We start from the raw sequence: 14,659 nt of genomic DNA, 5'->3' as shown, positions 1-14,659 counted from the left end.
TGAGGTCAGGAGTTCGAGACCAGCCTGGCCAACATGGTGAAACACCCTCTCTGCTAAAAATACAAAAATTAGCTGGACACAGTGGCACACACCTGTAATCCCAGCTACTCTGGAGGCTGAGGCAGGAGAATTTCTTGAACCTGAAAGATGGAGGGTGCAGTGAGCTGAGATCACACCACTGCACTCCAGCCTGGGTGACAGAGTGAGACTCTATCTAAAAAAAAAAAAAAAAGCCAGATGTAGTGGTGTGCACCTGTAGTCACAGCTATTTAGGAGGCTGAGGTGGGAGGACTGTTTGAGTCCAGGAGTTTGAGGCTACAGCATGGCACTCTAGCCTAGGAAACAGAGTGAGACTCTATCTAAAAACAAACAACAAATGACAAAAATCAGTTAATTTAATTAATTTAATTAATTTTGGGGGGTTAAATTATGATGAAGACAAATGAAGGCCAACCATGCAGCTGTTTCAAAGGATAATTCATTTCTGCATTTATTGACCGTGAGATTTGTTTTTTTTTTTTTTTAAGAAGCTCCAAATCAACAGGTCTTTTATTGCATCATTTAAATATCACAAGTAGGTCTTAGGAGTCATCTGGCATCTTCTTTCTGTAGCTGGATAACTCTTAGATCTTATTCATCAGCCTGCTGAACAGTTCCTTTTTCAGAGACATAGATACCATCCAAAAATTTTCTGATATCCTTGTTTTTAACTGTTGTGGCTTGCTGAATCAAAGCCGCTGAATTTGAAACAAGTTCAATGTCATTTCCTTCAAGGATTAATTCATCTTTCTGGGCTTGAGATACTGAACAAGCAACACCTGGTCTCATCCAAACCCTGCGGATGTATTTTTCACCCAAGAAATTTCGGATTTCAACAAGAGACCCATTCTCCTGGATAACGACGTTGATGGGGAAGTGAGCATACACAGACCTCATCTTGTAATGGAAGCCCAGCGTAACACCCTTGATCATGTTCTGTACATGACTACAAATAGTCCGAAAGGTAGCCAGTTCCTTTCTGTTACCCCACTATTTGTCAACCCGAAGCCTCTTTTTTTTTCTTTCCAAGAAGACTGAGTTCTACATTGATGTGATTGAAGTCCCTCCGCAGGGTTCCTCTGGGGCCCTTCACGATAACTGTGTGTCCCTTCAGAGTAATGTCGACATTTTCTGGAATGTCGACAGTCTGATTGCTGAGAATGGTCTTCATTCTGAAACACAAACACTGGGGGTGAGGCCGACCCAAGGCCCGTTTTTTCACCAAACGACGCCGCACAGACGTTTTTTTTTTTTTTTTTTTTTTTTTTTAAAGATCATGTAAGTACCAAATACATTCTCATTAGTATAGTGGTGAGTTAAAAATTTTTTTAAAAGGCTAGGGGGTGGCTCACGCCTGTAATCCCAGCACTTTGGGAGGCCAAAGTGGGTGGATTACATGAGGTCAGGAGTTCGAGACTAGCTTGACCAACATGGTGCAACCCTGTCTCTACTAAAAATAGAAAAATTAGCTGGGCATGGTGGCATGGGCCTGTAGTCCCAGCTACTTGGGAGGCTGAGGCAGGAGAATCACTTGAACCCAGGAGGTGGAGGTTGCAGTGAGCTGAGATCGAGCCACTGCACTCCAGCCTGGGCGACAGAGTGAGACTCTGTGTCAAAAATAAATTAATTAATTTAAAATTAAAATTTAAAAAGTTTTTTAAGAAAACGTAAATATAGTATGACCCCATCTTTTAAAAACATAATTCTTGTAAATCAGAGGGGAGACCATAGGGTTCAATCTCTCTATAGACTTAATGCACAGTTTAGTGCTCAAAATTAATACAAAATAAATTCCATTATTTGATCACATATTTGGAAGAACATTGAAAGGACTCTGGGTCATAGCCATATTAGCTCATCTCAGAAGCCCCTTCCTCCACACCGGATTATCTAGAGAGCTTTAAATGTGCTAATCTCTGAAAACTCTGTTGAATTCCCTCCCATAAGGCTTTTCCCTGTCTGGACATCTTCCTTAGCCCATTCCATTCCTTCATGGTGCAGATCAGCTTAGCTCCTCTCAGCAAGTAATAACTGTTCCTCTCCTTAGAAGAGACAAGTGAAGGAAACCAAATAGGCAAATTCAGGATTTTCTTCAGTAGGCAGGGGCAGGAAGAATGCTGACAGCATGACCATGTTAACAATTTTATCTCCCATAAAAACATATGTCTGTATGCACAGAAAATAGTATGGGAAAAATATACAAAAATGCTCTCAGGGCTATCACTGGTGGTGTGGTGACAGGTGATTTTTGTTCCCTTCTTTATATTTTTTTGTCTGAATTTCTTTTTATAGAGCATGTTCTACTTTTATATTGAGAGTTTTTTTTAAGTCATCGTACTTCAGCATATTTCTTTTTATTCTTTTCTTCTCAAGATCTAGCAAAGGATAAAGAGAATTCAGTTGCAAAATCCAATCCTCAACACAGGATGATTTATCTTTTAATTTTAAAACTTTAAAAAAGTAACCCCCCTCCACACATTAGCAGCATGAATAAAAGACTATTCCTTTTTAGGTTTATGAATTTCACTCATAACATGCTACTGTGCAAATTCATTTAAAATAAAGTAGCCTGAGCACGTGGTTAAGGACTGAGTTTGCTCCAGGGGCCAAGGTCAGTCTCTCCACAGTAGGAACAGCTTTTCTGCAAACAGGTTCCCTGCAAACTCCCCTTCCTCACCAGGAAGCTGGCTCAGGCACCATGCAGGCTGGCCACTGAGGTGTTGGTGATCCCACGCTGCCACACTGGCATTTCCATAGCCCCCTTGTGTGAGCCTCCAGAGGCCGGAGGGGCCTTTGCTGTGGGTGTGAAAACAGTGAGGGCTCCTGCTCTGCAGACTGGCAGTGTGAGAACTCTGGGGTCTGAGTAGGGTAAAAATCACTCTGCTGCCTGCTTTCCTCTTCCTGCTGGGTCCCTCCCAAGCTGCTCTCCCACCTCCCCTGGGACCTCTCTGGCCAGCTCAGCTTTTGTGTTTGGGCCAGGCGGGAAGAAGCACTTGGCTCGACTCCTTGCTTGTCAGAAGTCCAGCATTACCAGGGGTCTTGCCTGGTTTCAAGTATTTCCCGGTGCCTTTCCTCGCTCTGTAGTCAAGTTTCTAGCCAGGATTTCTTGGCTCTGGGAAAGACTGAATGCTTGTCTGAGCCTTCTGGGCCTGCGTTTCATTTGCAGCTGCCTGGCCCTACACTGGGTGACAGTCTCAGCCCTCCCTGGGCAGCCCGTCCCCTCCTGCTTGGCCAGCAGAGGAGGCCCTTTGTGTCGCTGTCTTGGTGCTGGGGTGGAAGTGAGGCTTCTAATTTTCGTCCCCAGCCCCATGTCCTGGGTTTACTCCGGCTCTAGCCCAGCATCAGGCGTGGCACTCCCTTCCAAGAGCAAGCAATTCCTGCCTGTCTGTGAAACCAAGCAAAGACAAGAATGCCAGCCGCCAACAGCCCCAGCCCCTAACTGTTTCTAAGTCAGACTGGGACCTGCTCAGAACCTGGCACTTTCCTGCTAGAATTTCCAGCTGCTCTGATCTTTCCTATAGGGCTTGGCAACGCCAAAAAGGTCTGGAACCAAAAGAATTCATAAGAACATCATGCTTGGGCCGGTGGGTGCCTCTCCCTCTGTCTGCTCAGGGACTCCCCAGTCACTTCCTGCTGTTGGATTCATCCAGCCTGAGGACCTGAGAGGGCTGCCAGGTGCTGAAGTCTGAGCTCAGGGAAGCGAGATCAGTTTACCCCTATGACATTGTTGGTGTGAGCCAAGGCTGCGGGTTCCGGGAGCCAACTTGGGATTCTGTTCAGGACATGGACACAGAAGTGAAGAACTCAGGGAACTTCATATGTCCTCATCACCATAGGTGACTCGTGCCCTGCCATCATGTGGGGTGAGGAGAGGCTGTGAATGTTAACATAATGCAGACTGACAAAGACATCCTCTCTTTTCTTCCTTCCTCTTTGAGACTAGAATGTATTTTCTGAGCTCTCCTTTGCTTTTCTTTTGGGTACCATGACCCAAGGTACAGATAAACACATCAGTATTTGTAGCCCGTAGAAGGTCACTCAAGAATGTGCATTGTAACCATTTGGGGAGAAAATAGGCATTGTCAGTCAGTGCGTGCTTCCTCTGGCACACTTCTTACACTCTAGCGAGTATCGTGTACGGGAGATGAAACAGGCAGCTGAGAGGTGTCCCGCCTGTGCACCTTCCTGCTGGCCCAGCATCTATTTGCAGCCTCCTCTCTCAGGGTTGCTGAAACCCGGAGCTGATTTCTACATTGGAAGTGAGGAGCTGCAGGAAACGCCTCGTGCCTCGTGCCGGGGACGTGGAGGAAAGCCAAGTGCCCTTGTTAGGCTCCTCCTCTGGAGCTAGGGAGTTCCCTGGATGGTGGCGGGAGGAGCTACGGTTCTGCAGCTGCTGCCGGCGGGGCAGCTGCGGGCGGCCACTGTGTATTGGGTTTGACCTTGACCCCTGGGCAACACAAGGAGACTTTCACACCCTTCACCCTTGTTGCATCACTCCACTCAGAGGTGCGCAGGGCCCAGCCCCAGCTACAGATGAGAAGACTGAGGCTCGGAGGCTCTCGGACCGTCCAAGGTCTCTGGGCAGGTCAAACAGTGGAGAGGGGCCAGAGCCAAGTGTCTTGGCTCCCGGGCTGGGAGGGAACCCGGCGTGGCCCTCTGGAGGCCGCTGTCTACAACTACCGGGGCACCCTGGGGCGGCAGCCTGGCCTCCTGGGCTTGAGGCAGGGGGCAGAGGTGTCTCGGCAGGGCCGGGGCCGGGACCCGCAGAAGGCGGTGAGCAGGGGCTGGAACGGGAGCCGGGTTGTGCTCACGCTCCTGCAGGCCCTTCGCCTCCGGTGTCCCCGCTCCAGCCCGGCGGGGGCGGCGCTGAGAGAGGGCCCCACTGCCCAGGCGGAGGCTCGGGCTGCGTCCATTGGCGGCCGCAGCCCCGGGGTGGGAGGGGGTGCGGCCCGGCGTCGGGTTACGCGGGACTAGCGCGGCAGCTGGCCCGGGAGGCGGCGGCGGGGTGAGGGTGCATTCTTGGATTCCTGGCCGCGAAGGGAAACCAGACCGCAGTTGTATCCAACGCAATCAACAAACATGATGTGTCAAGTGCTGTGTTGCATTTGAGCGGGTGCAAAATGGTAGAGCTGGGGTTCCTGCCCAAACGTTTGTCTAATTGAGGAAATAAGAAATCCACACAGAAAAAGAACGCTGGAGACACCGGGAAGGAAAGAATAAGACCCGAGAACCACGACCAACCGAATTTAGAGGGGTTCCTGGAAAGGGAAGTCTGTTTTTCCCCAAAGTCATCTGGAAAGCTTCCACAACAGGGCCATGTGAGGGTATCCGACCTGCCACCTCCCTCCAGGGCCTGCCACCTGCCCCAGCCGCCCCCACTCACCACAGCACCCATGCCCCACCTCACACTGCTGAGCACCCGGCAGCCAACCCTGCCTACACCCTGCCTGCGCTCCCCAATCTTACCCCAGGCCTCTACTCTCAAGCTCCTCCAAAACTAGGACCCTCACTTTCTTCTTCCAGAAGCCCACCTGACCCCAGGACGCTGCTGCTCTACAGCCCTCTCCAGTAGAGGCTCTTTTCTCCCTCCAGCCATGCAGTTCAAGGCCTGAAGATGTCCTCCGCATTCATCACTGAAGTTTCTAAACGGTTTTGCCTTCCTCTTTCAAAAGCCCGTCCTCAGCGCAGTGCAACTACTAGATGTGATACTATAATGGTGGATAAATGTCATAATACATTTGTCCAAACCTACAGAATGTACAACAGCAAAAGTAATGTAAAGTAAGAATAAAGCATTCACATCAATGTAAACTATGGACTCTGCGTGGTAACAGTGATAACACTTAGGTTCATCAATTGTAACAAATGCTGGTGGGGAATGTTGATAGTGGGGGATACTGCTCCCAGGACGGGGGATATATAGAACTCTGGATTTTCCATTCAACTTTTCTGTGAATCCGAAACTACTCTAAAAAGTATTAAAAAATTAAAAATATTTAACTAAAAAAGCCACCAATCACCCCTCCTAGTTAATGTCATCTGTCACCCTCCTAGTCACTTCCCCCAACCCCTGATTATTTTAGTATCAGACTCTTTCTCCTATCATCATTTTTGGTGACTTCAGCATCTATGCTGATGACCCACCCAACACTCTGGTCTCTAAGACTGTTAATATCCTTAGCCCTAGCAGAATATTCCTCCTGCCCTGCCTCAGCCTCCTGGTCATATCTTAGATCTTGGAACCGTGAATGTCTACACCATCTCTAAACTCTCAGATCCAGAGATTCCTTCACCTGCCAGTCCTCCAGGTCACTTATTTTAGTTCTTGGACTCAGCAATTTTCCCATCTCAGACTCTAGTCCATGACTCTCCTGTTTTCTCATGACGTCTCTCCCCTCAGGCCTTCGTTCTCAGCCAGCTGAGAACTGAAACTCCATGCTCCAGCACACAAAATCTCCCTGGCAAACACTCTTACCTTCCTTGCTGTGGTCTCTGTCCATTGTATTCACTGGGCGAAAACCCAGCTGTGGTTAAATCAAACTGTTTACTTCACACCTGCACCCGAGCAATTGAACACCACTAAAGAAAATCGGCCAGCTACTCTGGATGGACTCACTTCAAATTTCTGGCCATAAATTTCAAACAGGCATTTGAACTGTTGGACAATCCTACTACAGTTACTTAGAAAATTCCTTTTCCCTCCCCGCAGTGCAATAATTTCACACTTTCTCCTCTCTCTGCATATTCTCAGCTCCCCTTCCTCTTTCATTCTCACTGTAACCTCAGACGATCCTTCATAGAGAAAGTAAGTACGATCTGTTGCCGGATCTTCCTCCCTCCCTCCAAAGCCTCCGGAATGCCTATAGCTCTGCACTGTCTCTGCCCACCATCCATGGCCGAGCCCTCCATCTGTGCCCTGGGCCCCATCCCCTTTTGCCAGCACATTTATCCCCTTTCTGTTATGTTCATCAATTTCTTCCTTCCTAGCAGAGCCTTTCCACGGAAGTTAAACAGGACTTAAAAAGCTCTAGAGCCTTAGCCTCATATCCCCTTCTTGCTATTGTACCATTTTTCTGCCCCTCTTTAGAGTGACTGTTCCTGAAAGAGCTGTCTACACACTGACATCTCCACCTCCACACTTCTCAATCTCACTTCCACCCACTCCAGCTGGGCTTTTAGCCCTAGCTGTCCGTTTTAATAGCTCTTATCAACGATGCCAATGACTGCCATCTTAAGCTCACACTGGCGACCAGTTCACTGTCCTCTATTCATCTGGCCTGTCAGTGGCACTGAATGTGTCTGGCCACTCTTTCTGTGGAAGACTGAATTATGGGTCCTATTTCTTATCCTGCCTCACTCTATCCCTGTCCTCTTCAATCCGATTTTGCAGTCCCTCCCGCTAGAGGTAGACTATACTGTACTTTCTTGCCCCTTGACTTTTGGCGTGGCTGCATGACCCCTTTTGGCCAATGGAATGTAGGAGGAAGTGACATGGTGCCAGTTCCAAACCTAGGCCTTTAGAGGCATTTTATGTTTCCACCTGCTTTTTTGTGCCTATTATCACCATGGGAGAAAAATGTGCCCTAGCTGGCCTGCAGGTCCAAGGAGAGTGAGGGACACGTATGCAGAGCAGGCTCAGCCCAATTGCAGCTTAGAGCTGCCCAGTCAACATCAGTCACATCTAACCAGCCTCCAACTGACCCACAGCTATGTGAGTCAAATAAATATTTACTGTTATGCCATTGAGATTTTTGTGGTTGTTTGTTACCTAGCAATAGCAGACTGATACATCCTCTTTCTCAAAATACTTCCTTTACTGAGTTCCTTGAAATCACCATCTTCTGGTTTTCCTCCAATTTCATGGGCTGTCTTCCTTAATCTGCTCTGCTGGGTTTTCCCCTACCAGATCTCTAAAGGTTGGAGTGGCATCAGTCTCAGCCATCTGCTACCTTCTTTCTTGACTCTCTCCCTAAGTGGAATTATTCTGGCCTACTGCTTTGAAGACTACCTACAGGCTGGTTCTCAAATTTAAATCTGAGCTCCAGACTCAAAGCTGTCTGCACATATTTACCTGATGTCTGATAGGTCTTGGCATGGCCCAAACACAATTATGGATCCACCTCCTACCCCCAAAATAGGCACCAATCTACCCAGTTAGTCCTGCGCCTGATCATCAGTAAGGCTTATCTACTCCCACCTCCAAAACTGGCCCAGAAACCAGTATCACATCTCATCATCTCATAGCCACAACTCTGGTTTTTAAAATCTCCTCCTGCCAGGACTTTGGCAACTGTATGTTAACTGTTGTCTTCACTCCCCACCTTCTAACCCTCCAAAGGCTCCCCACTGCAATAAAATAAAACCCACACTTCTTACCTTGATCCATGAAGACTTAGCTACCTATGTCCCCAAGGCCCCTCCATTCTCCTTGCTCACATTGCTCCAACCACATTGGCCTTCATGGTGTTTCTTAAGTATAAGGAACACATTTCTGCCTGAGGGCTTTTGTTTTTACTTTCCCTTCTGCTTGCAGCACTCTTCCCCAGATCGCCACATGACTGCCTCCTTCCCACCTACAAGGTCTCAAATGCCACCTCCTCAAAGAGACCTTCCCTGGCTAAATAAAACAGCACCCATCAACCCACCACACACACGGACGCACCCACATGCACACACACACATACCCTCTACCACAATACTCTAGTTAACTTCCTTTTTGTTATTTTTAATTTTCTTTTGTAGAAGCAAAAGAAGACACTTGCTGCCCAGGCTGGTTTTGAACTCCTGGCCTCAAGTGATCCTCTTGCCTTAGCCTCCCAAAGTCCTGGGATTACAGGCATGAGCCATGAGTTTACCCTGTTCCTCCCATTAAAATATAAAATCCTTAAGAGAAGGTATTTGTCTTAGTCTCTGATGTATTACCAGGGCCTAGAACATGTCTTGCACATAGTGGACTTTCAATAAATGCTTGTTGATTGACTGACTGATGCTAGAACTGAATAGAGAAGGGATACAACTGGCTAGATTGTGAACATGGGAATGAATGTCCCAGGAAGGCAACTGCAGAAAGGCTGGAGAATTCAAGATACAGTATATCCAAGGGGTTATGAGGGGCCAGGCTGGCTACAGGAGAGAATTCATGGGGAGGGAGGGAAGAAAATTCTGCATGGTAGAAAGACTTAAATGCCATCACTCCCAGTCATTGGAGATCCTGGGTGCCCCTAAAGGTTACAGATCAAGGACGTGATCTGTTGAAAGCACACGTTTTAGGATGATTAGTAGGGTTGAAAGGTATGCATTTCTGAGTGTCCTTAACTATGTGCCTTCCCGTGGGATCCCAGAATTTTAGAAGACAAAGACATCTAGAAGAATCTGGGGCCCCAGGGGAACCAGAGAGATTGGTCCCCTTGGATTCCAGATGCAAGAAAAAGCCATTACCCAACCTTTTAGGGACCAATACTGAGTTCCCGGTTTAGGAAGGTCTCCCTATGTAATTAAGGATTTGCCAAGCGCACAGCCGACATTCGTACACACGTGTTAATAAGCTGGTGCCCCAGTGTCCCTGGGCTCCCTTATACCCTCCCCCGACACACACACACACACACACACACACACACACAATTGCTTTCCTGTACCCAGTGACTGAACACAAGCTTCCCCATACCCCCACCCCACGGATGCATCTCTAACCCAGCTACTTGCCTTCCCAGCCCCCTCCACCCAATTCTATTGTCAGGGCTGAACAAAAGGCCCAAGGCATCCTGGGTTAAAGGATTTTTAACTCTGCCAATCCCAGGAGGCTCCAGCATGAAGCAGCTTCCTGCTGGAGAAAAGTGACTGAGACATCTCCCCAGGCGACAGGGGATTTTTTTTTTTTTTTAATCTGGTCTGAAAAACAGAACCTAGCCGCCAGTCAGACACTCCTCCCCCCAGGACCCCACCCCAGGGACCTCCCAGCAGTCCAATGGGCCTTGAGGTCTCTTTCCTGATGACTTCTATTTGCAGGCGTCAGGCTTGTTGGTTCCCACGTCCACCCCCTCTCCCCCTCCTCCAGCCAACCCCCATCTGACCTGACTCTGGCTCTCCTCTCCTCCCGCACCTCCCCCACCCCGCCCTGTGTCCAGCGGCTGCCCCTGGCTCGCAGACCGTGCCTCCTCCGCCCCTCTGCTCCCCGGAGGTGCCAGCAGCGCCCGGGCAAGGCCAGAAGCCCAGTCCTGGCGCCCTACGCGGGGCGCGCCCGGTTCTGTGCCTCGTCGTCCTTCCCCTCCTCAGGCACGGGCTCTGAACCTGCCCGGCCAGAAAGGGAACCCGTTTTCAGGAGGAGCGCCTGCGGGCGTGCTGGCTTAGCGCGCGGCTCTCGGGGCGGCCGGGTTCGGGCGTGCGCGTTTCCAGGCGCCTCTGTCCCCAGCGGGAGGAGCGGCTGCAGAGGGGCCCTGCTGGCGGCTCGCCCCAGGCCCAGAGGGTTCAGGAACAAAACTGCATCTGGTGTCAAAACCCCTTTTTGCCCACCCTGGCACTGACGTTAAGCATGCATCTTTTTTTCCCTGAAGTTTTTTTTTCCGTAGAAGAGATACTGGATAAATTAGAAACATGTTTAAGAAAGGAATGAGTGGTGAACGCTGGCATCTAAACAACACAAGTGCCCACGCCAGGCCACACGCCCAGGCGGCCGCGGCCTCGGCGGCGGCGCAGCGCCCCCTGGCGGCCACATGGCCGCCCCCCCCCCCCCCCCCCCCCCCCCCGCCACCGAGCCGCCCCCGGCCGCGTCCCCTCACCTCCCATGCTCCTGAGCCGGGAGCAGCCGGGAGGGCGAGAGACAGCCCTGCTGCCCCAAGTCAGAGCAACAGTGGGGCACCTTGGGAGGAAGGGAATGAAAGGAGTTCAATGCCAAGGTCCTCGGGGATGCTTTCTGTGGTTTCGTGGCTGACGTCGAAGTCAAGAACCTAGGGATGGAGCCAACATAAAAGAAAATCCTTGTTCCATTTTCAATGAATGCCTGAAATTCTACCAATCCAGCAGCATCCCTTTACCTGCAGGCTTTGATTCCTTTTAAAATGCAAATGTGTCAAGAAAGGGGAACCCTTAAAATAAGGGCAGATGGCAGGCTACATCAAGAAATCACCAACGTCACCAAAGAGACATAATTACACCATTATGTGTACATACTATATGGTAACGGCGTTTAATAAGCGGTGTTTACTCGTTTTTTTTTTTTTGTTTTGTTTTTTTTTTTTTCCTGTTGTTAGTTGTCTAGGCATCCTTTCGTACTCTGACAGTGTTTCTTCAGGATGCCCCGCCCACAGTGGCCAGACCCTCTAGTTCAGTTTGCTCCAAGTTTTCTTACACTTTGCATCCTAAACCTTTCTCCAATCCTTCTACTTCCCATTCTCACAATCCTGCTTGAGTTGAGGTTCACAGCATCTTATCTCTAGTCCCAATCACTGCAGTGGCCCATTGGGAGTATCTGGATCCCTTCCATAGCACACGGGATCCTGGGGAAGTTCAAGGGAGTCTCTCAAGTCCTTTCTGCACAACACGCACCACCACTGAATCTGTCAAGAGGCGGTGGTCTTGTGCTGGGGGTGGGGTGGGAGGACTCTCTTCCCAAAGTCAGCAGAGAACCCTTGCTTTCAGCTTCCCATCATCTATCTAAAATTTCTCTCCTCTTGCCACTCCTCCATCTGGCAGAAGCCAGAAGTAGGGGTGCTGGGTTTCCGAAGGACCCAGGCAGGGTCTCTCCTGCTTCTCCCCTTTGTCCTCTGAATCCATCTTTTTCCTGCTCATAGGGTTTCTACTTAGCCATACTGTCCAGTGGGAATGCCTCCAACTTCAGAGCTTCCTCCTCTTTCAAGTGTCTCCTGCTGTATCAGTTATCTGTTGCTACAAAACGAGCCACCCAGTGGCTTGCACTCAGTAGCTTAAAACAATAAACATTTATTTGCTCATGACTCTGTGGGTCGGCTGGGCGGTTCTTCTGGCTTGGCTCTGCTGGGCTCACTGTGTTTGTGGTGAGCTGGCAGGTCACCGAATGGTTTAAGATGGCCTCCCTCACACATCTGGTGGTTGGCAGGCTGTCAGCTGAGGTGAAAGGGTGACCTGGCCACGTGTCTCTCATCTAGCAGGCTAGCCTACCCCGGGCTTCTTCCAATGGCTATAGGCTTCCAAGGATGGGAAAAGCAAAAGATACAAGACTTCTTGAGCCCCAGGCTTGGAATGGATGCACCTTCCCTTCTACCTCATTCTCTTCATCAAAGTAAGTGACAAGGTGGGTCAAACACAAAGGGTGGGCAGATGGACTTCACTTGTAATGGAAAGAGCTGCAAAGTACTGCAGCCACGTGTGCAGTCTACCACACTTGCTGTCTTCTTTCTTGGGGCACGTTATCAATGAAGCAAAATACACTTAAAAATATGACATCCTTCAGACACAGCAAATACAGGCAGTCTAGCGCAGTGCTTAAGTGCACAAACTCAGTAGTCAAAGTGCTTGGGTTCACATATGGCTTCGCATTTACCAGCCTGTGACCCCATAACAATTATGTGCCTCAGTTGCCTACTCTGTAAACCTGGGAGTACCTGTAAATATTAGATAAATGATATCATGCTTAGGCAGTGCCTGGCACATAGTAAGCAGCCAATAAATGTCAGCTATTGTGCCCAGGAGGTGATGGCTGGCTGCCCACCAGGAGTGCTGCAGCCCCGGCACCTTCCTCCACAGCGGCCCCAAAGCCCCACTCACTACTGCTGACACCAGCAGCCTCACACTGCCAGCTCTCCAGGCAGGGGCAGGGCCCCTTTGAGATGCCAGTGAAATGGTCCTGTCAGCTTTTACCAGTTCCTTCATCAAAGCTTGCCTATCACTTGAGCCCAGGAGTTTGACACCAGCCTGGGCAACATGGTGAAACTTGGTCTCTACAAAAAATGCAAAAAAGAAATTAGCTGGGCATTGTGGTGTGCCCCTATAGTCCCAGCTACTGGGGAGGCTGAGGTGGGAGGATCACTTGTGCCTGGGAGGTTGAGGCTGCAGTGAGCGGTGATTGCACCACTGCACTCCAGCCGGGGCGACAAAGCAAGACTCTGCCTCAAATAAAGAGAGCACGCCTGTCTAGAGCTGGGACAGGTCAGCTGTCATGAAAAGAGCTCTGAAGTCACACAGGCCCCAGGATTGCTTCTGGCTCTTCTTCCTGATGGACTTAGACAATCAAATTAATTCTCAATTTCAGTTTCCTTGTCTGTAAAATGGGTGTGACAGCAGTGCCTGGCACAGAGCTGATGAAGTGTAATGTGAAGAATTAAAGAGCCTGGGCCTGAAAGCTGCAGGCGCTGAAAGGACTCATGTAGTATCTGAGGCTGCCCCTCCTACAGGGGAAACTGCTGTGGATGAATCCTTACTCCCACAGTGTCCTCCGTCACTCATACAGCCCTTCGCCCCTGGTCCACCAAGATGGGCCAACATCCTAGGGAACAAGCTAAGCTCTCTCTGCAGTTGCTAGTTTGATAACTGTTAACCCCACTACACTTCTGGGACCTGTACCTTTGTTTTATTTTCAACCTAGTACCTCTAATAGTTAGCCCAGGGCTTGACATGGTAGATACCCAATAAATGTTGATTAAAGAGAAACTGAATAAATGAATGAGGACTTCATTCTGATAGTTTCCCTTTTCCTTGGGTTAGACCAGCTTCTTCTGGATGGTCTCCAAACCAAGACAACCCACAGAAATGGGGGAAGGAGGAAGGGAAGCTGCACCTAAGGACTGAGAGTGGGGCCGTTCTCTTCAGCCTTGCTGCCACTGCAGCCCTGGGGAGCCGGGGCCACCCCCAGAGATTCGGCTGTAATTAGCATGGGAGCACCCTTGGTGTGCAGAGCTGGGAGATAGCCCTGATGGGTGTGCTTTCATCATTTTCACCAGGTCTCTCCCAGAATCCAGTCTTCCAAAAGTGACAGCAGAGAACCCCAGATTCTGCTGATGGTCCCCATGCAGTTCAGACCACAGAAGATGATGGAGCTGAGCAGGGATTTAAAGAAACAGACAAACCCAATTTCATCCTGAGTGAGTGTGTGCAAGTGTGTGTGCATAGACATAAGTGAAAAAGAAACACACATAATGATTTGATGCTTTACACAATTCATGAAATGAGTTGCCATTCACCCCCTTCCTATGTGGGTCCTGCAGGGCACACGTGATAGTGAAAGCAGAGGCAGTAGCAGAGAGTGAGGGCTGCAGGCTGCACGCGGATCTCAGGGGCTGTTTCTCAGGGAGCCAGGGCTCCATGAGTCCTGCTAGAAAACTCTGTGAGCCACTCAGGCTGGTGGCCCTCCAAACCAATGGCTGGAGGTGGACGGTGGAGGTGGAGAGCAAAGAGCGGCTCCTTGTGGGAAGATGAGACTAAAATATCCTCTATGAAATCAGGCGGAGAAGGTGGGGCAGGGCTCTGTGTAAGGAAAGCTGAGTGAGCTCCTAAGTCCATTTTTTTTTTCCTGGTGCACATTTGGCTGAGCTCTTTTCAATGATGGGTATGTATCTGTCCACAAGCACATATCCCCAAGCCCTAATCAGAAGGATGGTAGAAAAGTGGGGAGAAGGCAAGTGGGTGAATGTGGGCCACAGTGGCATGACCA

At 49.6% G+C, this 14,659-nt stretch overlaps 1 pseudogene across 1 annotated transcript; it reads right to left on the bottom strand.

The window, feature by feature from the left end:
- Positions 1-531: 531 nt before the first annotated feature.
- On the bottom strand, positions 532-8,510 carry LOC115894374 (annotated as a pseudogene). The gene is made up of 2 exons (XR_004054506.1): positions 8,416-8,510; positions 532-1,211 (listed from the first exon to the last, which is right to left on the bottom strand). The product of XR_004054506.1 is annotated as a 60S ribosomal protein L9-like (transcript).
- Positions 8,511-14,659: the final 6,149 nt, after the last annotated feature.

The sequence above is a fragment of the Rhinopithecus roxellana genome, chromosome 17 (genome assembly GCF_007565055.1).
Source record: "Rhinopithecus roxellana isolate Shanxi Qingling chromosome 17, ASM756505v1, whole genome shotgun sequence".
In the NCBI taxonomy this organism is placed as follows: domain Eukaryota; kingdom Metazoa; phylum Chordata; class Mammalia; order Primates; family Cercopithecidae; genus Rhinopithecus; species Rhinopithecus roxellana.
The sequence above is the reverse complement of the archived record's forward strand: the minus strand, read 5'-3'. Positions and strand labels throughout refer to the sequence as shown.